The sequence below is a fragment of the Pteropus medius genome, unplaced genomic scaffold (genome assembly GCF_902729225.1).
Source record: "Pteropus medius unplaced genomic scaffold, Ma_sr-lr_union100, whole genome shotgun sequence".
Taxonomy (NCBI): domain Eukaryota; kingdom Metazoa; phylum Chordata; class Mammalia; order Chiroptera; family Pteropodidae; genus Pteropus; species Pteropus medius.
In genome coordinates this window covers 8,591,241-8,614,323 of record NW_024356249.1, presented here as the reverse complement: position 1 = coordinate 8,614,323, position 23,083 = coordinate 8,591,241, and the positions used below count along the sequence as shown (strand labels likewise).

Genomic DNA, 23,083 nt, shown 5'->3' with positions numbered 1-23,083 from the left:
CCCACCTCTTCCGCCCGGGGGTGGGGGTGGGGACGCTGCTACAAGCTGTCAGAAGCTTAGCTTTCCACCCTCACCCTTAAACATCCCCACTCACCCTTCCGCGTAGCTTCGGACTCAATCAGATATCCAAATGGGTGAGGGGACGTCTTGAATTTTCTTCGTAATTCGCCAAAAAACAAATAAGACGCAGCTCTGCTCATCTACTTGCCTTCAGACTTCCCTCCCTCCACGTGTCCCACCCAAAGCAACTTACAAATAGAAATGCCCACCGCACAACTGCTATGCCACCTGCCCTCTGGACACCTGGAGACCCACCCGACCCGCCTTCTGGAGCCCGCACCTGGGCGGGGTGGGAGCGATGCCGTCTGGCACCTTAAAGTAAGGAGTGAGAGGGGCCAGGCACCCCCTCCTCGGCCCGGAGCGCTGTCCCTCCCAGCCCCCAGCTCCTGAGCAAACCAAGGCATCCTACGACCCTCCCGGCGAAAGGAAGGATATAGCCAGAGGCCCGAGTGCCCGGGGTGTTTTTCCCTCTGAGAACCCAGGCTCCGCGCCCTCCACAAGCAGCCCCCGCCCTTCCCGCCACCTTATTTCTGGTCGACAGCAAAGGTAGGGTAGGTGGGAGAAACGAGCGAGTGCTGTCTAGGTTAGGGATGTTGGTCTCCGCGGAGTGAAGAGGTGGGATCTCGAAATGGAAACAGTCTCCCCCCTCCCTCCCCTCCTCCTCCTCCTCTTCTGTTTACCTCAAGTTTGAATTTTATCTGCGCAACATTAGCTGGAATGCGGACATTGAAAAAAAACACACTCTCAACCCGGCAGCAGCTCCGGAGGAGCCATGTGGCATCTAGCCACCTCGAAGGGGGGAAAAGTGCTCTTAGCAACACAAACATGGCGAAAGCGCCCCGGCGTTCCCGGGGAACGCCACGACCCCTACCTTCCCTCGCCCGGTGGCCGAACATCCCCGGCCGTGACCTGCGGTCCCCTCCCAGGGGCAGGCGACGGGCCCCGGGGAGTCCGAGGGTGGGACCGCGGTGCGTGCAAAAGAGGAAATAACAGAGTCCACAGTGGAAATGTTTCTGCTGGACCATCGGACTCATCTTCGCCAACAGCGAGGGGACACCTCGTTTCCGCGCCCCCCGCCCCCACCCCGGAGGTCTGAACGGAGAACAAAATCCCCATCCCAAAGTCCTGCCGGTAGGGCCGGCTTTCCCCACCCTCCAGAACTTACCTTGGAGCTGAAACACGCGGCTGCTTCAATCCCTTTCTCTCGCCTTCCTCCAGAGCGAGACGCGAGGGGGAAAATGATGCGCATGTATATTTGTAGAGCGTATTCTCCTAGAATTTCCCTCTGATAATCACGGGCAGCGATGGAGGCTCCGCAGACAGGTGCAGTGGTGGCCGAGGTCGCCGGCTAAAAGTTGTTCTCTCCGCGCTTGGCGGCGGGGTCTCCCAGCCGGGGCTGAGGACCCGGTCTCCCTGCACACCGCCCCCCCTCCGTCACCCCCTTCTCCTCGCCGGCTGCTGCTGCGTGCGGCTCGGCTGCAGGGGAGGTGGCGTAGTTTCTCTTCCTCCCACCTCTTCTCACTCACTTGTTTTCGTAGCCGTGGGCTCCCCTAATGCTTTCCTCTCCACAATGTTGTTTCATTATATCATGTCCATCATGTGACACCGGAGAGGCCTCTCTATGGAAACTTAAAGGGGCTCCCACGTGACTGCAGCAGCAGCAGCAACAACAGCAGCAGGACTGGCGGCGGCGGCCGCAGCGCTCGCACCACCACCCACCGAGAGCCCCTCACAGCATCCCGGAGGGGCTCCTGGCGCTGCCGAAGCCCAGATAAGGGAGCCACAGCATCCGGGAGCTGCGGCGTCTGTGCGTGCGTGTAGCCCTTGCTCATTGCATAGGAAACCGAACAGAAGGAGCGTCCTTAAATCCTTTCCTACAGTCACAAAACCCACGCTCTGTTAAAATGACATTTCGTGGCTCCTACTTTATTTTCCCCAAGAGCAATGAGTTCTCTCTCAGGTCTGATTACATTTTACCAAGTCAAAAAGAAAAACCGGATTTGTCCCTCTGTGAGTTCAGCCGGCTCTCGGTAGAACAGAAATGACAAAACAATAATAACAGAAATAGAATCAGGCATTTGATGCATAATTACCATTGCCACCAGCTCTAAAGCTTTCTGGAATTACATTCCTCCGGTAACTGTGGATGATGCTTGCAGGAGGCAGAACGCGACGCAGTTTGTCTCTTCCGCAGCTATATTAGGGCTTTGTTGCTGACAACAGTGAAACTTGTTTGTGTCAGGAAGTGAGGTACGAAGATATGACCTGGAAGGTACAGACAAAACCAAAGTGGCACTTTTTGCATTACTTTCTGACCGCATTCCTTCAAATGGTGAGAAGTAGCCAGTCTGCTGTAAAATGCATAGAGTGTGGTTGGTGGGAAAGAAAAGAATCAGAAAAACACATTTTCCCCTGAATCATACTTTACATGCTAGACACTAGAAAGTATAGATATATGCGTATATATACGCAGAGAGAAAAGCATATACATTTTTAATGCTATTTTGAACAGATAATTTTTGCCATCATTCCTAGAATTTAACTGAAGTATCTGACAAACACTTTGGAAGACTTGATTCAAGTCCAGTGATGTGTGGACGCTGTCACATCAGAGTGCCTTCGGTATTGAATCACAACCCCTTTATGGGCAGATGATTTAAATCCCAAATGTCTACCTTAAAGTTTGTGTGGACCATGGAGATTTTATCCTGTAAATCTAAGCTAAACGGCTATTTTTGCTTTAGTTCATGCTTTTCCATTTATAAGGAAAACTCCCGGTTTGGATTGGTGGAATTATGAAAAACTTCGCAGGCAACTGAAGAGTGGGGTGGAAGATCATCCTTTCTGTGGGCTTTGCCTTGACGTGTATCTCCATCCACCTCATCAGTTTACCTCATCAGCCATGATGAATGAGCTCCACTACATCCCTTCTAATGCTATATGTCCCCCAATTCTTACCTTCCTATCTAATGCGAAATTCTTCCGCCCCTGCCCCCTTTTCTGCCCTTGCCTCCCAGTTCAGCCTCCAGGGCTGCCTGGACACTTAGCTCAGGCCTCCCCAAATACTCCAGTCTTTTCCCTGAGCTCCCCCTGCCCTTCCCAGTTTGGTCTCCTTCTCTCAACTCTACCTTACCTCTCATTGACCTCTTTATTCTCCTTCACAGCCCGGCCCTTGACTTCTCGGTCTCTTCTTCCCCTTCTTTACCTGCGAGGTTCTGCCCCAACTGGGGTCTCCTTCACACCCTTCTCTCTGGTCCCATCCCTTCTGACGCCAAACCCCAGCATTCCTCAATGGCTCGGCCTGGTCGGCTTTAGCTTTATTTTGTGCCCATGCCCCTAGGCTGGGAAAGGACTGTGTGGTGCAAAGTGGGGGCAGAAACCCGCCCCCCCTTCGGAGGTGGCCCCCGCCTCGCCCCCCTCTGCCCCTCCCGAGCCCGGGTTGCGGCGCTTCCTGGGCGGATGGTTGGGACTCGCTGCAGCAGCTGCGGTTCTGCTGTGTCATGCAAGGAGGCGGCGGCGGCGGCGGCCAGAGCTGGAGGGGGAGGAGGGGAGGAACCTGATCTCTCCGGTAGCGAAGGGCTGGAGGCAAACACCGAGCTCTCCTAGAGCCGCCCGGGAGCAGGGAGGGCTCCGCTACCCCGGGGGGCCCTCCCCGCGGGGCAGATGGTAAGTGGGGCGGCGCAGGTGGTCGCCTTGGGAAGGGAGCGCGCAGGGGGGTTAGGTGGGGAGGTGGGGGAGAACCAGGAGTCACTCCGGCCAAACTGAGGGAGCTCAGTGTCCAGCTGAAAGGGACCCAGGCCATAATAGGGATGACCCGCCAAACGTAGCAATAACGCCCCACAGTTGGCTCAGGCTACGCAGAGGAGTTGTGCGTCCCGCACCCAGGACAGAGCTAGAGGCAATGATTCAGGGTGTGAGACCCATCATCCCATCAGCCCTGGCGCTTTAGGGAACAGCCGAGTAGCAAAAGTCGACATACACCATAGTCCTAAAGCCTGACTGCGCTTTACGGGTTGTCTTGTTTAAAACTAGAGAAGGATATGGAAACCTGCCCAACCTCACTTCAGCCACGAAAATAATGCTCTTGGCCAGTGGCCTCAGACAAACAGCCACTGGTGCAATTAAACAATCAATAGGAAAAATAGCTTCATTCCCCTCACCACCTTCCTTCCCCAGGCTACTTCAGCCAGGTTGATTTATTCTGTTTAAAGGAGAAAGAAAACTATGTATTTGTTTACATGTTCCCTTCCACCCTACCCCTCTGTCAGCCTCCACCCTACACAAACTGCCCACCCCACTATTCACCCCACTTTCAGACCGTGACCCATGTTGGATAAGGGGACTGCCTTAAACTCTGAAGGATTTCACTTCCTCTACCCTTTACCATAGGGGAATCAGAAACACAACTGACAGCAATGAATGTAAGGACAGGCTGGGCACATGAGAACATTACTTTTTTTTACCTGAGTGCAGTTCTCAGGGCAACCTTTTTATTACTATTATTCCTTTCCCTTTCACTCCTAGAAATTTCAAAGCACTTTCTGAAACATCATCTTTTTATTTTTTTTTTTTATGTCAGTCATAGGTTTAGAAGGAAGGGGTTGGTGGGATTAGCTGAAAGGCTAATGACTGTCTCAAAAGCACATGCTGTTGCTAGGGAACTCAGGCTCATCCTGCTCTCTAATCACTAGCATGTTACGTGGAAATCAAACTTCTCAGGGTGTTATTAAAATGAATGGCATTTGGTTAAAAGTGTTCTTGCTTGTGTTGTAGCATCCTGGATTATTATCGATTGCCTCACACCCACATATCTTGTTTTCCTAATTTGATTTCTGTATTTGCGTCACTGCCAGGGACACACAGACTAGACCAGTCAGGTTCACTTCCTGTTTCTCAGAACTGGTTTATATTTGGTCTCGTCGCACTAGCTGGTAAAACATTATTAAGCCGATCCTCTTGGAAAGAAGTCTGTGCTTTCCGTGAAAACAAATTAGCCCAGTTAAATTCTAATTCCCATGGAAAAGTCATCATTTGAGGAATAAAGCAGACTGCCAGTTACCATTTGAGAAAACCATTCTTGAAATGTAAAACCTAGAAAAACCCATCATCTTTATTTTCTTATATCCACAATCTTCATTCCTCAGCATTAGAACTAAAACAAACTCAAGTAGAGAGTAGATTCAAGGATATTTCTAAAACGAAGCTCAAAAAGCACACGCTGAAGCTGGAGAAATCATTTAGACCAAATAAGGCATAGAATTGAAGGGAATCCAGGCCCCAGGAGCACAAATAAGCTTGGGTTAGCATTGGGGCACTCAGGGAACAGAGTGTGATTGCAAGGCTATACTACAAATAGGAGCCCATCACTTTGTGTACTAGTAGTCTCTTTTACCAACCCCCTAAGTCCCTTGCTTTTTTTTTTTTTTCCCCAGTTCCTTTCTCTTTATAAGGAGGATATCACAAAGGCAATATCATACAGATAAGCACCATGTAAACAGTTTGGTAGGTTCTGACGTAATTTGTTTAAATGGAAAATAATAGGGTGTATATGGTGTGGAGGAAAGATCAGCTGACTGAAAGTTAGGACATTTGCTCCCACTTCTACAGACTGGATGACCTTGGACGAGCCTTTACAGGTCTTCTTCCTGTCAGTTTCCTCATGTAAGCTTAACAAAAGTGCTGGACTAAAATATGTCTAGGGTTCCTTCCATCTACAAAGTTCTGTGATTATATTGAATTCACTACATAAAAATGTCAATTTTAGCTGGATTTTGCAATGTTAAATTTTGACATTGAAACTTTAATAACTATCCACAGGGACCTTGGAAGAAATCATAATGGAAAATGATTTGCTGTTGATACATCATTTTTTAGTATCAGTTGCCAGGCAATCAAATAAAATTGACCTTACTCTCAATGTTCTTACTCTCTGCTTGCATGGTGGTGCTGCGGAAGCAACAGGATAAGAGGTAGAAAGGATATAAAAATGTATAGAAAGGGCTTTCAGTTATTTTAGATTTAGTTAACCCAAAGTACTTTGATGAGCAAAACAATGAGCTGATGAGGAAGGGCTACATGTAAGAATTTAATAATCAACTGAATCATCATGGAGTTAGTAATCTATTTGCCTGTATTTTACTTAGCGATAGGCAAAAATATATCTAGCACAGATTTTGGAAATTTTCAGATTCAAGATATTAAGAAGTAGCATGAAGAAACGTGAGATTTGTGCCAGAGAGAAAAGACTTGACTTTGAAACCCAACTCTGCTACTTTATTTATTCATTACTGAGTGTCCGCTCTTTGTCAGGTACTGTGCTAGGCACTGGGAATATAGAGATGAATAAGACAGTCTGCTCCGAAGGACCTTATAGTATAATGAGGAGGCAGATGAATACACAGCTGATCACACAAAAGTGAGTGAATATCAATGAAGGAGCTCATTAGATGGGTACCTAACCCTGACTGGGCATAGGCAGGGTCCCTAACCATAGAAGGTGAATTGGGAGAGGAGTTCTGAAGGATGAGGAGAAGTAATCCAGACAAGTAGGCAAGTTAAAGAGAGATGTATCCCAAGCAAAGAAAGTACTATGTGTAAAGTATTGGAGGTAAAAAGGTATGTCCAGAGAGTTGAAGATGATGGACAGTGCCCAGCAAAGTAGTAGATTATCAGTTATGTGAATGTCTGGCAGAAGTTCTGAAGGGTACACCCAGAAAGATCAGCAAGGCCTTGTATCGTGAAAGGCCTTGTATGTCTTCCTAAGAAGTCTCAATTTATCCTAAGGCTGATGGAGAACCGCTGATGAATTTTAAGGAGCGTGTCCATTTTAGAGAGATGACTCCAGTTCGGAGAATTTATTAGTGTGAGTGACACTATAAACAGGGAGACTAGTTAGGAGGTTAGCATTACAGGAAAGAAATGATGGATGTGTAAACTAAGGCAGCAAGAATGGAAAAGGGAGAGAGAAGAATTCAAGAAATAGTAAAGATATAGAACCAACTGAATATTAATGCTGATTGTATCTGCAGGATTAAGGAATAGGAGGAGATTCACGCTTAGGTAAATGGAGTACCCTTCGCCAAGATGGGGACTTTCGGAGGAAACATAAGTTGAAGAGGGAAGGTAATTCATTTGAAACGTGTCGAGTTTGACGTGTCCGTGGGATGTCAAGGCGAAGCCTTCTACACAGAGGAGTCTAGAACTCAGGAGAGAGATCTACTCTGGAATCATCAGCATAAGTGATCATTTATAGTAGTAGGTGAAATCTCCAAGAGAAAAAGTAAAGTGTACGAAGAGGAGGGGACCTACTCAGAAACCTTATGAAGATGCCAATGTGTGAAAGGCGAGGAAACAGAGAGAGGAAGAACATCCAGACAGGGAGTGGGATCGGGAACACACAGTTTCAGAGAAGCCAAGGGAGGAATGGTCAACAGCACTAAATGCTGGAGAAAGTACTTGGACTTAGCAACAAGAAGGTCATTGTTGCATTTGGCAGGAAGGAGTTGATTGGCATGATGTGGAGAGTCACCTGATTGCAGTGTATCGAGGAGCGGATGGGGTAGAGGAGGTAGGAAGAGGAAGTTCTTTTGGATAAGGACTAAAGGGCAAGAGGGAAAGGGGGAAAAGGGTATTGGGAAGAGAGGAAAATCATGGCCTGTTAAGGCTGCAAAGGGAAAAAAGGAAATAACACAGTAGTAAAAAGTTCTTGATTCTTTCAGCCTTTTCCTTCTAATTAAATGGCATCACCATCCACTAGTTGCTCAAGCCAAAAGCACGTAGACATTCATGATTCTTCTCTTGTCCTCCGTTCTCACATCCAGTCCATAGGGAATTCTGGTCAACCCTATCTCCAAAACATTTTCACAGTGTCGCTTTCTGTCTCCACCGCTACCACCCTAATCCAAGCACCATCTCCTGGGCTCCTGTAACAGCTTCCTAATTGGTTTTCTTGCTTCCAGTCTCCCTCCTGTTCTCCACAGCCAGAGTGACACGAATCATGAAACGAAAATCAGATCAGATCGCTTCCCTTCTTAGAATCCTCCCATGTCTTCTGATTGCACCTGGAATAAAGTCCAGACGCTTTGCTGGCCCAGAAAGCCCTAAGTAGAATCCCAGACCACCTCTTCCATCTTGTCTCCCACCACTCTCCCCCGACTCCAATCAGACTGGCCTTTTTTCTATTCCTCAAACACATTGGACTTGCTCTCGTTTTAAAAGACTTACTCGAGATATTTCCTTTTCGTGCAATACTCATTTGGTCATTCCAATCTCTGTTTAAATGTCAACTCCTCAAAGAGGCCCTTTCCAAACACCTTGATTAACGTATCCTTCTCTGTTCACCTTCCCACCCATCCTATGTATTTTAAAGTAGAAAAAAACTTTATCTCTATTTGTTTTTATTGCTTATGGTTGAGAACCCCTCCAAAGTTTAAACCTGAGGATTCCTGGCACATGGTAGGTACTTAAAAATATTCACTGAACATTTATAGAGGGGAAAATGAGAGGAACAATAGATTATTAGAAATTAGAGGCATCACGGATCAGAGCCTGGTGTGGTTGAGGAATGGCCAGTGATGATGGATTACTAGGCTTTTAAGATTCCAGAAGTGGAAGACTTACTAGCTGTGTGACGCTGAACATTCGCATTCTCTGAGATTCACTTTGTGATCAATAATGCTCATGCCTCACAGCGCTGTTAGGAAAATTAAATGAAATAGTACAGTTATAGATATAAGGCAGTCTTGTCGAGCTATTATCAGAAAGTCAGGATTTCTGCAAATCAGTTCATAATCTCTGTATGTAAGCTCTTCATGTGGGCTCCCCTGCAATGGGGTTAACATTTGATGATTACGTATTATTAGGAAAAAAATAACTAAATCATGACTTTTAAAAAATACCAAGATACCTAAAAGAACCTGGATATTAGATTCTTTAAGAAGAAATCAAAGCACTCCTACAAATCAATAAGAAAAAACATCAAAAGCCCTGGAATATCGAGCAAAGGGTATGACAAACAGATTGCAGTTAAGGAAATACAATGGATTTTTAGACTATGTAAAAATGCTCACCCTTTCTCATAACAAGAGATATGCGGATTACAACTGCAATGAGTTGTATGTTTTACATATCAGGTCGACACAAATCAAAAAGTTTAGTAGCATACTTTGTTTGCCAGGCTGGGAAGAAGGCAAACATTGTCAGTAGGAGTGAAAGTTGGTACAACCTCTGTGGAGGGCAACCTGACCGTACTTATCAAATGTTTAAATGTACAAAGCCTTTCACCTAGCAATTCTACTTTTATACAATAGATGCTCACACATCTATGGAAGGATGATTCTACTAGGTTCTTCGCTGAAGCATTATTTATGCTAGTTGAAGACTGAAAACCACCTGCGTGTCCATCGATAGAGAAGGGGTTAAATAAATTATGGTGCAATTATAGATGTGAAAGGCAGACAGCTGTTGAAAAATTGTGTCAGTTTTGAGTGTACTGATGTGAAAAGATCTTCAGGATACATTGCTACATAAAAAAAATAAGATGAAGAACAATGTGTATTTTGCTAGCATTATGTTTCCTTTTAAAGACTATTTACTTCTTTTTTTTTTTTTTTTTGACAGAAAAACATCTGTGAGAAGATAAAATAGAGCAGGCAAGTGCAGATGTGGAGGGACCAGTTGATATTTCAGCGATTCATGTCAGAAATGATTGTTTCCTGGACTAGAGTGGTGGCATGCACAGGAAGAGAAATGATCAGAGTCAAGAGTTATTTTAAAGAACTTGACAATTGAATGAAAACAGTAGGTTATGGAGAGGAAGGTGGTGTCATGGTTGACTTGAGAGTTCTTCCGAGATCAGATGCAAGAGTATAGGTGTCAATCATCAAGATGGAGGATCCTGGGTCAGTAACAGAATTCTGGGGAAGATTAAAAACAAAGTGGTGATGTCTACTGCAGACTTGTGATCTGGGAGATCTGAAGTCAGAAGAACTGCTGGACCTGGACTTATAAATTTGGAAGAGATTGCTTAAGAAGGTTAGAATCAAAAGAAAAGCAGGCTCAGGGCTAAACTCTTATCATTTAGTGATTGGATAAGAAAGAAAAAAGCTGGCAATGGAGACCGAGAATCAGAAACCAGAAAAATAAAATCAGGAAATTATGGGGCCAAAGAAACCAAGAGAAAAATATGTTCAAGAGGATCGATTCATGTTAAATACTGCCAAAAGGTCCTAGAAGGTCATTATACCTTGTTTCTCTTATAAATGCTAAGTTCCTTGAGAGTTGGGAATTTTATTTATTTTTGTGTCCTCAGGGATCGCCCTGTACTTCACACATAATAAAGGGTCACTAAACTTTTATTAAATTGAAGAGCGAGACAAAGACACAAAAAGAGAGAGAGACAGGCAGAAAAGACGATGTATCTTTTCCTCTTAAAAAATAAATAAATAAGACAGAGTCCCTTGAACTTCACTGCAAACCAAACTTGATCTTAGGAAAAATAAAGAGGTTCTGCTCCCTCAAGTTTTCTCGTGAGCTAACACATTGATTGAGCTCTCACAGTGCCATGTCGTTGAGATGTTAAGTGCCTCCCGAAAACATTTTGATAATAGTCACCTGTATCTGGTCATTCTGAGTCATTTTTGTCTTTATTTAGGTCCTGGGTGATGACAAAAAGAGCAATTTGCTTTTCCTCGTCTTTCTGACTCTATCCTACCACACTGAATCAGTTGGGGAGTCTGGAGAACCGATGTCAGTGCCACCACAGTTCTGTAATACACTGCAACCACTCATAAGGATCCCCAGCCCTAGTTTCCTGTCAAAGAGGGTGATGACTTTTGGCAGGAAGAGATGTATCACCTCTTAGAGAAAACACCAGTTTCTCAGTCCGTTATCGTTTCTGCAGAAAGGTGCTAATGCTATTAGGAGAGCATATAGAGAATACCAAAGGAGAAAAAGTTTTGACTTTGTCCTGAGAATATAGAAACCGACAGAGCAAAAGAGATGTCATGACCTTTTGGTACAGTGTCCTTGAATTAGAAACTAAAATAATAGATGTAGTTTAAACAATACTTAAAATGTTACCACATCCTGTATTATTTAGTTAGACCGGGGGTTAGCAAAATTTTTCTGTGAAGGGCCAAATGGAGAATAGTTTAGACTTTGTGGGCTATAGTCTCTGTTCTAGCTACTCAACTCTGCCATTGCAGTGTGAAAGCAGTCAAAGACAATAAGTAAATGAGTGAGCATGGCTGTGTTTTAATTAAACTTTATTTATGGATACTGAGATTTACATTTCATATAATTTTTACATGTCATGAAATATTCTTCTTCTTTTGATCTTTTCAGCTACTTAAAAATGTGAAAACCATTCTTAGCCCATAGGCCATACGAAAATAAGGGGTGGGCTGGCCTTGGTCAGTGGACGATAGTTTGGCAACCTCTGATTTAGACAAACATGAAGATCATGTCATGAAAAAGAGTTTTAGATTTGGACTTCTGAAGAAAATAATCTGTTCATATATACCCCTTTATTTTAACTTCTCAAATTTATTTGAACATGTAAACACATTTCCCTACATCTGACATATTTGGAAATAAAGTATGTCTCTTCATTTCAGAGTTCATCTAACACTTTGCCCCTTCTCTTCCTTGTATGAGTGTAGTATTCTTATAGAGCAAACTGAAGAATTCTTACTACCTGACTTTACAAATACTCAAACCAAGAGAGGACATAGTTCTGATCACATTTTATAATTACATTAATTCATTCGGTAAGTACTTATTAATGATCTACTTCTTTTATAGTGCAGTACTGAGTGTTATGGAATTAGAGGTAAAAGAGGATGGATAGATAGATAGATAGATAGATAGATAGATAGATAGATAGACAGACAGACAGATAGACAGACAGACAGACACACACACACATACACATACACGCAAAATATCTAGTGGCTGATAAGTGTCAGTGAAAATTGCTTGGCTGTATCACAGTAGAAATGTAGTCATTTAAGCAAGAGATAGTTAATTAGACAAAACTAAGTTTAAATCTGAGCTCTTTTATGTCCCAGATGTATGACCTTGGGCTGATTATATAAACCATATAAAGTTCAGTTACACTTTTTAGAATGGGGATAATAATACCCACCTCTTGAGGAAGTTGTGGGAATTAAGACAGTGCATGTAAATCAGCTAGCATGGTTCCTGGTATGTAGTAAGTAATCAGCAAACGGGAGCTGTTGGTGTACACCAGTATGAGGGTATATAATTTGTTCAAAAGAAGCATACAATCAAAGGCAAAGCAGAGTGACTTTATGAGTCAAGAACTTATGAGCACAAATGGAAATCCACAAACCTGAGGGTTGATGCCTGGTAGAAAAGACTTGGGTGAAAATAAAAGCAGAAGTAACATTGTCAGAGGAACATACATCAGGCAGCTGGCCAGCTATCTTGCCTTTGCTTCCCTAGTAACCAGCAGCTGGGTTGTCTAAGGAGCTCCACCTGTAGGTCTAGCTCTCCAACCTCCCCAACACTAACTGCCAGTTCTGACCAAGGAGAAAATGTATCATCAGTATCAACTCCAGCATCTTGTTTCCTTCCAGTCAGGTCAGCGGTGAGCCTTGGACACCTGTAGCTGCCTCCTATGATGCCTCCCATTCCTATGTTTGTCCAATTCTGGGCTTCCATCTTGACCTCCACACTTCAGTCTCTGGTCATTTTGCCTTGTATACCAGTCTCTGTGTAGGTTTGGGACTCTGTTCTGAATCCTGGCCTGCTTCACCATGACTCTGACATTTTGTTTGACTTATTGCTAACTAGTCCTCTTCCCCCAGAGGACTGTATTCTTCTGCTGTACCCCTACTGTGATCCCCTTAACTATGAGGGGACAAACACATTTGTCTTACTCTTCATACTGGACTGCTTAGTATTAATAGCCTCATGAACTTTTCCTTGGTGTGAGACACCGGGTCTTGCACAGCCCACTGCCCTAATCCAAGACAGCTTTTGTGTTCACAGCCCATATCCGGAGAGTACTCCCCACCCCAGGCCAGGCTCGTGCTCTCAACCCAGTGGACGTGTATTGTCAACGAGTTCTAGCATGCCTTGCGATCCTGTTATGACAATACCAATAATGTTTTTCCGATACAAATTACGAAATTATTGGCACAAGGGTATGATTCAGGGGTAATGGAGAACTCTAACATCTACTGGCAAATTCATTCTGCTGAAAAGTAAGCATCAAATAAAGTTAGCATAACTAAAATTTAAACTAATTGCTTATTGAAGAGGTCCTATTCTATACTTAATTCTAACTAGCTAAGAAGAATGTGTTGGCGAAGTAGAAGTGACAGACAACTTCAAAATAGTGACCACTGCATCCTTGAATTTGTAATAGCCAGAGATGGCAATCCTGTACTTGCTAACCTGACACAAGGAAGACTTGAATAAGTTAAGACAAAATATGGACATAATCTGTCTGTCCAGGAACAAGGAAACAAAGCTCAAGAAGAGTACAATGACTTGAAATTTAAATTCCTATGAAATCAGAGATTTCCATAGTAAAGGTCAATATGGCTGCTCGAAAAGTGTTCTGATAAGTTCATATTTTTAAAGGACCTGTACAAAAGGTAGGAGTTAGGTTGTATAACAAGGCTTTGTCAAAAGAAGGGCTCGAACCTATGAAAATAATGCCAGATGGCTAATATACAGAGACAGCTAGGGTCTGGGGTAAGTATTGAAAACCATTAAGTTTGAGTTTTTGTTTGTTTTTTGCTTATACGTATAGTAAGAATAATTATGAGGACAGGGTAGTGCTATTGAATGGGGCAGACTCATCTAATTTTAATTGTTAATTGAAAAACAGAACCATTCAACTGTAGTAATTCTAAGGCACGAGCTTTTTTCCCTCACATTTTTCATAGTTCTAAAATCAGAAAGTATCTTCGATAGCCATGTTTAATAAATATATGGTAGTAGGTTTTTTGCGGGGAGGAGGGAGGGCTCAAAAAACAGTAATTAATTGGCGGTGCATCGTACGATAGATTGGTCTTAGAATAGAGGAAATATGGAATTTTATTCACTTAGCTCTTCTAGTATCAATCACACTCAGAGGATGAGGGGTCCACTTTGTGTCCTGCAAGTAGCGGTGCTGACAGTGGCCACAAAAGGTAGGAAAGAGTGAGAAAGACATTTGGAGGTCACATTCAGAAGTGTGGCGCCCCGTGGAGGGAACAGAGGATGAGCGCTATTGAAGAAGAACAGCAAATACGAGAGCCAGGATTGAAACAGGAGACGAAAACTGTGGTCAAAGCCTCTGAGAAAGGGTAAGAGAGAGACCACTGCTGGCCCACAGAAGCCAAGTCACTGTCATGGAGGGGAAGGGAAAGGTGTCTTAGTCAGTTTGAGCTGCCATAACAAGTACCATAGACTGGGTGACTTAAACAAAAAAGATTTATTTCTCACAGTTCTGGGGTCTAGGAAGTTTACCATCAAGATGCCAGCAGATTCGTTTGGGTGTCTGGTGAGAACCTGCTTCCTGGTTTGCAGACAACCACCTTCTTGCTGTATCCGCACGTGGAAAGAGGGGTCATCTGTTTGGTGTCTCTTTTTATAAGGGTACTAATGTCACTCGTGGGGGCTCTACCCTCATGACCTAATTAATTCCCAAAGGCCCCACATCCAAATATCATCACATTGGGTATTAGGGCTTCAATATATGAATTGGGATGGGGGTGAGGGGGAGACACAAACATTCAGTTAATAGCAGATGGAGAGAGCGGAAGCGTGTTGAAAAGCCCAGGCACAGCCAAGACGCAGGAGGGTATGAAAGAACTGCTGTGCAGATATTCTGGAACGATGTCTAAGGTGGACTCTGATGGGTGATGGCTTAGCTGGGGCAGGACATTTTGAACTATGCCCGGTGTGTAGTATGTAGATGCTACTATGTCCTGCCTCTTCTAAGTCACTGCTGTGATTGACTTAAAGCTTCAGTGTTCTAGGGTCCAACTTAGTTAGCTCCAGTTAACCCATGGAGGGCTCCTCTGAGAACGTGTTTAGATCAAGATACAGGTCTCAGGTCATAAACCAGAAAGAGACATTGCAAAATGAAATAAGACCCTGAGTTTTAAAAAAAGACAAGGAATGATCCAAATAAGTAACCAGGGAACAAAGTAGCCAAGGAACAGAAACTTGACCAGAATAAATTCAGAGGAGAGTAGGAACTGTGGTCTATTTCTACTGGGTCTGTGGAACCCCTATGAAAGAAGAAATTCAGAAAACCTAAAGATCAGTTGGCTATGGAAAAAATTATTCTAACCACCCATGATTAGACCTTTAGAAACTGTGATGCACCCAGGTGGTCCCTATGCAGCTTGAATATAAAGAGTTTAGTACCTTGGGAAGGGACTATGTCTTTTCATGACTTCGCCTCTAGTTTCTTCCATGTTAACAGGGGTAAAAACAAATGAGTTTTCTAATCACAGAGAATTTGTCATTTTCTGTTAAAAACAATTACCTTGATATTCTTACCTCGGTTGTCTTCTCACGTGTCCCCTTTCCCTGCTGCTTCTTCCTTTGGGACATCCATGTAGTTCTGAGAAAGTAGACTCCTCTTTTATCTCAGATTAAGCCAATCGGTAAATCAGAACTGCAAAGAAAATTAAAAGATAAATTAGAGATTAAATATATATATAATATATATATTATATATTATATATATATTTATATATATATATATAAAAAACAAAGGGTAGTATCCTTAATATATAAAGAGATCTTACAAACTTAGAAGAAAAAGATATCTCAGAAGAAGAATGGGTAAAGGATAAGAGAAAGAAAAAAGAGAAAAAGAGATTCGATTGGTTAATTAATTAACTGGTTAATTAATTAATGAAAAGGTCCATTCTTACCAGTAACTAAAGAAATTCAAATTAAAATAAAACCAGATGTCTTTGTGCCTAGCAAATTGTCAAGAACTTTAAAATGTTTTTGCATGGATAAAGATACAGGGAATAAGCAGCCTTGTACAATACTGAGTGTATAAATTGGTTCAAGCATTTTAGAGATCAATTTGGCATTGCGTATAAAAAACCTTAACATATGCAAACCATTTAACATAGTAATTTTATTTTTAAGGTTTTATCTTAAAATAAAGCAGAGTCACTCGCAAAATTTAATGTAGAAGAATATTTAGTATAGCATTCTTTATAATATTGAACACTCAGAGATAACCAACTGTCCAAAGTGAAGTATTACATAAATTGTAATGTGTTCCTATGATGAAATTTATGCATCCAGTAAAAAGCAGATTATGGAAAATGTCATGACATCAGAAAATGTTGGTCATTTATTATTAAATGTATTTGCTCGGAAAACAGACTGGACAGTTAAACAGAAAAATATTAATAGTGGTGATATCTTGGTAGTGGATTTCAATTGATTTTCTTCTTGGTGAGTTTTGTATATTCTAAAGCCGCTAAACATATTATTTTCTTTTAGTCAGGATAAGAAAGAAATTTAAGATGAAAAGAAAGACCAAGGCGAATGATGAGAGAGTAAGAGAGAAGCTCTCACTTTTAAATGAGATTTAAACCTTCCGATCCATATTAACTACATCCCGGGATACAAAAAGAATTTCCAGATATTATCATAGGCATGCTATGAGAAACCACTGAGACGGAGAAGTACTATTTGCCTAGAGTTAGACAAATATCCCAGTTTCTAGAAAAGGAAAAGGCGGATTCCTTTTCCTACACTGATAAGTTTAGTTTGCTTAGGAAAAGAAAATTGGCATCAACGGGAGCCAGCATGGGTTCGTTAAAGTCCTTCCAAACGGCGCTAATTTTCCTTGTCCCCCCATGTGCTTTACGTCATGTAATCTTCATTCTCAACCTCTGAGTATTATTATTATTCCCCTGAGGCCAGAGATGTGAAGTGACTTGTCCAAGATCCTATAGTTATTTTGTTTGTTTGTAAATAAGGTTATTAGGCTGGAAGATTAGAGACATACTGGTCATTCCTGACATTGGACCGAGATTCTTATGGGATTCTTTTATACAATATAATGAAAAATAGGACAGGATATTATACACATTTCTAGTAGATGAAATGATTATACCCAAAAGTTTCTTTTGAAAGAGCATTGTTTACCTGGAGGTTTCCAGTAATAGCAATAATATTTATCACTTATTGAGTACTCATTATGTGCAAGGTTCTGTGCAGAAGTACTTTCTATCCATTATCTCTGTTAATCTTCTCCAACAGCCAGAGATACAGTGCTATCATCCGCATTTCATAGATGAGGAACCAAAGCTCAGTACGGTTAATGAACTTTCTTCCGATTAAACAGCTAGTAAGTAGAGGAGATGGGATTCAGTCACAGAAAGTCTGATTTCAGAGCCCATACGCCTAACTGGTATACTAAAGTGTATTCTTTTGGCCCTTTGTTCCTTTCTGCTCAACTTGTTTTTTCTTTTTTATTAAAACGATGATTTATTAATCCCAAGTAACAACGTAAAAGGCATATTCCTAGTAAAAATTCAAAGCTGAGAGCATGCAAGAAAAGGAAGACAAGAAAACCAAAATTTATTGAGCACTTCTAATATATTAGGGACTGTACTACCCTCCTTTAAGCTTCAGAACCACATTGCAATGTAAATATGATTCTCTCTATTTTCACTGATAAGCAAGTTGAGATAGAGAGAGACCATGACACGTCCAAGGGCACTGGGCTACATAACGAAATGAGAAATCTGTCTGACTCCTAAGCCATTACTCTTTTTATGATTGGCTAATAAAAATAAAATGTAAAAATTTTGTATTCAGTGGGATAAAAATGTAAAATGCTGCAATTGGCTTTAAAAAGTCAATTGTATAAATATAAGAATTGGGAGATCAACATTTCTGGTGCAAAACATCTCAGGATTTGGGGTGATTGTGTCATGCCAGGAGTCGGTACTGTTACTGTCAGAACACACATACAGTCTCAGAAGGCATTAAAAGAACCATGTCCTGGAAAAAGGAGAGAATACTCCTATTGTTTTGTGGACTGCTCATATCAGATGAGGAGAATTGCAATTAATGCTGAGTGCCACGTTTTAAAAGGGACAGACAAGGCTCTGGAACTCAAGCAGAGAACAGCCAGCTGGTAACAAAATATATACATACATACAGGTAGGTATATGTACATGTATGTACATAAAGACTGGATTATTTCACAAAAGTTATACAAGTGAGAAAACCTGAGAGGTAGCTGAAAACCATCCTTAGTTTCTGGGTTGCATTGTGGAAGAAAATCTTCTTATATTGCATGTGGCTCCCGAGGACAGAGAGCTGTGGTTAGAAGTGGACAGATTTTGGCCAATAAATGAAAAACCAAACCATTACTGTGTCTTGCATATCTTTCTAGGCACTGAAATGCCAAGCGTCTGACATAGCAGGCACTCAGCTAATACACGTTGAACTGAATTGAATGTTCAATTGCTGTTCAAAAATGCAATGTGGTTGTTTTTTGGGGTAGAAGCTCCTAAGAGATGTTTGAGCAGAAGCTAGGTGGCTACCTGTTGTACTAAAGACTCCCATCTCATTAAAAAAAAAAAAAAAAAAAATTCTGTCACTTTGTCTAACTCCACCTCCTTCCAAACCATTACCTGCTTTCCTCACAGCCAAACTTTAAAGAAGAGTCTTCACTCAATCCATTCCAGCCTGACTTCTAACTAGAAATTTTGCTCTTTTGATCTACTTACCAGACCTAATCTTAATTACTCATCCTACCCCAGGGAGAACTGTTGATCATTTCCTCTTTAAAGCTTTCTCTTCCCTTTATTTGCGGACCTCACTCTGCCCATTTTGCATGCTACCTCTCACATTGCCCCCACCCAGTCTCCTCCTCTGGCTCCTCCTCTGACAGCTGCCTGCAGGCTTTTTTTCCAGGGTCTCGTCCTTGGCACTCATCTCACTGTTTGCCCTCCTCAGTTGTCTCATTGATTCTTAAGACTGAGCTACCATGTGGGCACTGACTTCTGAACCTATATTTTCAATCCAAACTTGTCTCCTGATCTGCAGACCTGTCTTTCATTCACCACTGGATATCCTATAATCACTGCACACTTAATGGGCTACTCATCATCCTCTCCACACTTGCTTTCCTTCCCCTTTTTAGTTTAGTTAATGTTATTACACTTCAACCTTGGCCTCTTTCTCCTACTCCCAAACCTTCTTCTGATCTGTAACTATGTCATCAGTGCTACTTCCAAATCTCCCTTGGAATTGTCACTACTCTTCATGCCACTGTCGCTATGGTGATTCAGACCTTAATCCCTCCCTTAGTCTATTTCAGCGGCCTTCTACTTGGCTTTCCTGGCTGGATTCGCCCCTTACTCTAGTTCGGTCTTCGTCCTGCTACTAAAGTTTTATTATTCTTTTTAATATGAATGATCATATCTCTCCCCTATTTGAAAATCTCTTATAATTACTTATTATCTTCAGCACAAAATCCAAATTCCTTAGCTGTAAATCAAGGTTCTTCACAATATGGCTACAATCCTCCTTACCAGTCATTTTCAGGTCATGGCATGTTTCCCTCTTTTTACAAAACCTCTGTGCCTTTCCTCATCTCATTCCCCTAAGGATCTTCTTTCTCCCCTTGGCCAACTCATCTCCTTCGGCACCCGACACAAATTTCAGCACTCTAGGAAAAGGAACCCTCTTCGGCTTCCGACTCAGACATCAGGGCGAGGGAGATGGTATTTAAATCAATGCACTAGATGGGCATTTGTAGAGGAATAGGCCTAAGGGGGCCCCCAGTTTTCAGAAATCAGAAAGGACCCAGCAAAAGAGATTGACGTGGAACAAACAGTGAGGTAGGAGGAAAGCCAGTGTGGTGTGATGGAAGCCAAGGAAATAAAATATTTCAACAAAAGGAGAGTGATCACTGGTGCCAAGAGGCAGCTGAGAGGGAAGTAAGACGGGGATTGACAATGACCATTGGACTTGACAACAGAGAAGTCATTGCAAGTGTCCGGGATTGTGTTTTCAGTGAAGTAATGGGAGACAAAAGGCTGATTGGATTGGCTTGAAAAGAGTCAGAAATGAGGAAGTTGATGTTCGTTGAATGGGTGAAGTATTGGATAAACAAAAAAAAAATAATGTCATGGAGAGGATTCCATAATTGGTCCGGAACAAAAATAGATGAGTTATTTTGAACTCTTAGAGTCTCTGAAAATTTTCCAAACAGAAACCAGGATGTGATTGGATGGTACGAAGCTTTCCTCAAGTAATGACAGAATTTAGAGTAGGATCACCAAGGCAGTAGGGTTCTTTAGGGAAGGTTCCGTATGAGTTCTCTGCAGTACAGAACTTCTCAGAGGCTTAAGGACACAGCTGTTCCCGCAGGGACAAAGGTGTAGGATTTCAGAGACTATTTCCAAACACCTCTTGCTTGTTGGAATAGAAGGTGTTTGAGAAGAAGCCTATAAAGCTGACTCTCATGATTTCGGACTCTGGGCAGCACCAAGTCTGAATGGTTGGGAAGAGGCAAACAGAAAAAGTTCTGACCCATCTAACACAATACATTTGAAAATGCTGTATTTGGCGGTATTTCTAGATATAATTTTTATACTGAAATAATAATGGAGATGGGCTAAGTGATTACCTATATTTGATGAATAGGTATGTTGTTTATGCCTGTTACTCCCTGGAGCATAACGTCATGAAATATGGAGAATACAGACCTTAGATAGAGCAGCCCCAAGCTTTGATTTTGGGCTGCTCACCATCTGACATTCCTCAGACAGAGTCTCAGAAGGCACTTTGGTACAGATTCCATACAGAGTGTCTTTTTTCTTACATGACCGAGGATAAATAACACAGGGACCATACATTTCCCTTTATAAAATTATCTATTGTGATGTCTAGGGCCTGGAATGTAAACTAGAACCAGCCATAGAATATTTAGAGAATCCCCTATCATATCATACCAGTTCCCTAAATACATGGGTGTTCCTATTTGCCTGTCTGTGCCTTCACCTGTGCTGAGCCCTCTACTTGGCATGCTCAGATAGGAGGCCTTCCTTACCCTCTCAGATGGATACCAATCCTCTTTGTGTGCTCCAGAAACCATGTTCACCTCTCCCTACCACACTGAACTACAGTTGTTTACTCTTCTGGCTCCCTCACTGGCCTGTGAGTTTCCTGAAGTCAGTGATTTTGTTTATATATATTATATTAGATAAGGCATAGATTGACCTCACAGATTGCAAGGACCTTGTCAGCTTACAATCCTTTATTTTTTTTTTTTATTTTTTACTCCTACAGCACCTGGTCTTCTTAGGTGGTCTCCCATCTAAGTACTAACCAGGCCCGACCCTGCTGAGCTTCCGAGATCAGACGGGGTCAGGCTTGTTCAGGGTGGCATGGCTGTAGACTATCTTATACCTTATTATTATTATTTTTTTTTATCTTTTACACCTAGAATAGTGTTTGTGCATTTTGGGCACACAATCAATGTTTGTTGACTGGATGCATGAATGCTGAAGAGTGTGAATGAATGAATGAGTGAATGAATACATGAAAAGATCAGAAAAATGTTACCCCTCAAATGGAAGCTAATACAAGCATCAAAGTGTCCGTGCCTTTACACATATGCAGAATCTATGCATGTGATGGTACTTTCTAAATCCGATTTAGATGACGAGATCATGGCAGCATAGTGCATACGAAGAGGAGAGCAACACGCACAATCGACTCGTAATATGTGTGGCTCAAGATGGTGAGAACCATGCTGATTAACATCAGAGTTGGGTAGTAGGAATTGATTGCTTTTGATGTAGATCTGGGAGAGAGATTTGATCTGTTGAGCACATGAACACTTTGGTCTTTGTTATTTCTTTTAAGCAAAGTATTTTGTGTTTTAAAATTTAAGGGTAAGATACGCCTTAATAAATATGTTTATCTACTCGTATCGGTTTCTTTCATTGTTAAAAAAAAAAAACAGCTATTATGCCTCTAAAATGGAAGTTACATTGAACCAGTTATTTTATTCCCACATGCCTTGGTTTCTTTCACGCATAATTTGTAAAATGATAATAGCCCTTACTAGTATTTACATTATAAAAGTGTTGTTACTGTAAATTAGATAGTATAAAATGGGTTATGATGTCTTCTTTGAAAGACAAGCAGTATACACAAATGAGGTATTATTATTTAGTCTTTCCTTTTCGATCTCGTTAAATGAGAATTAGATGAAAACTCTGCTTTAAGCACTATCCAGTGGGTAAATGATTATTGACTCAAGTGAAATGAAAAAAAAAAAAATCTTCAGCTGAAAACTCAGTTTGTACAGCTCAGCTAGTCTGTGCACAGGCAAAAACACTGTATTTATCTGTGATGTTTACCACTATTCTTGATCTCTGTGTGCTATAATCCCAAACTGAAGACAGTTCAGCCTTTCAGTTCGGTCATCAAGTGCATTTTTGAGTACATAGACATCCTGCCATGATTACAATTTAGAAATGATGTTTCAATTAATCAAGACATGCAGCTCGTTTCGTTATTGATTTAGGGCCTAAATGGACCATGTCAAGCCTTTCCTTCAACTCCTGTTTCTTAGGCTCAGGATTGCTACCAAAGCAACTTTTCAAATTAGGTCCTACCCATGTCTCTGTGCTCCCCATTTGCCCCATCCAGGCCAGAGCTGTCCTATCTTCTTAGAATACAGGGTTATGATGGCAGGAGAGGAGATGCAAAAATCAGGTTTGGGGAATTGTTGTGAATGTCAGAAACTTCTCTTTGTATCGTGAGGACACGAGAAGAGAAGTAAAACAGCGTGATGGAAGGGTTCAGGACAACGAAACTGGTGGGGATAGACCCGCCTGCCCAGCATGCTTGTGTCTGGCCTCTGTGTGTGCATAACAGCTTCAGCCTATTTCCAGTTCTTGGTCCCTGCCCACTGCTCCTCCCCTGTCATCCAAACCCCTTACAGTGTTCATCCATTATGTCTTGGCTCACCTTTGCTCCTTAGGACCAACCT

The 23,083-nt window shown here is 42.1% G+C and overlaps 1 protein-coding gene and 1 pseudogene across 1 annotated transcript in view; one reads left to right on the top strand and one right to left on the bottom strand.

The window, feature by feature from the left end:
- The first annotated feature begins 3,579 nt into the window (after positions 1-3,579).
- MKLN1 (muskelin 1) overlaps positions 3,580-23,083 on the top strand; it is a 291,211-nt gene continuing 271,707 nt past the window's right edge. The window contains exon 1 of the mRNA XM_039860791.1: positions 3,580-3,726. The gene's annotated coding sequence lies outside the window, so the exon portion shown is untranslated. The remainder of the gene's footprint in view (positions 3,727-23,083) is intronic.
- LOC120601439 (uncharacterized) lies at positions 21,361-21,479 on the bottom strand (annotated as a pseudogene).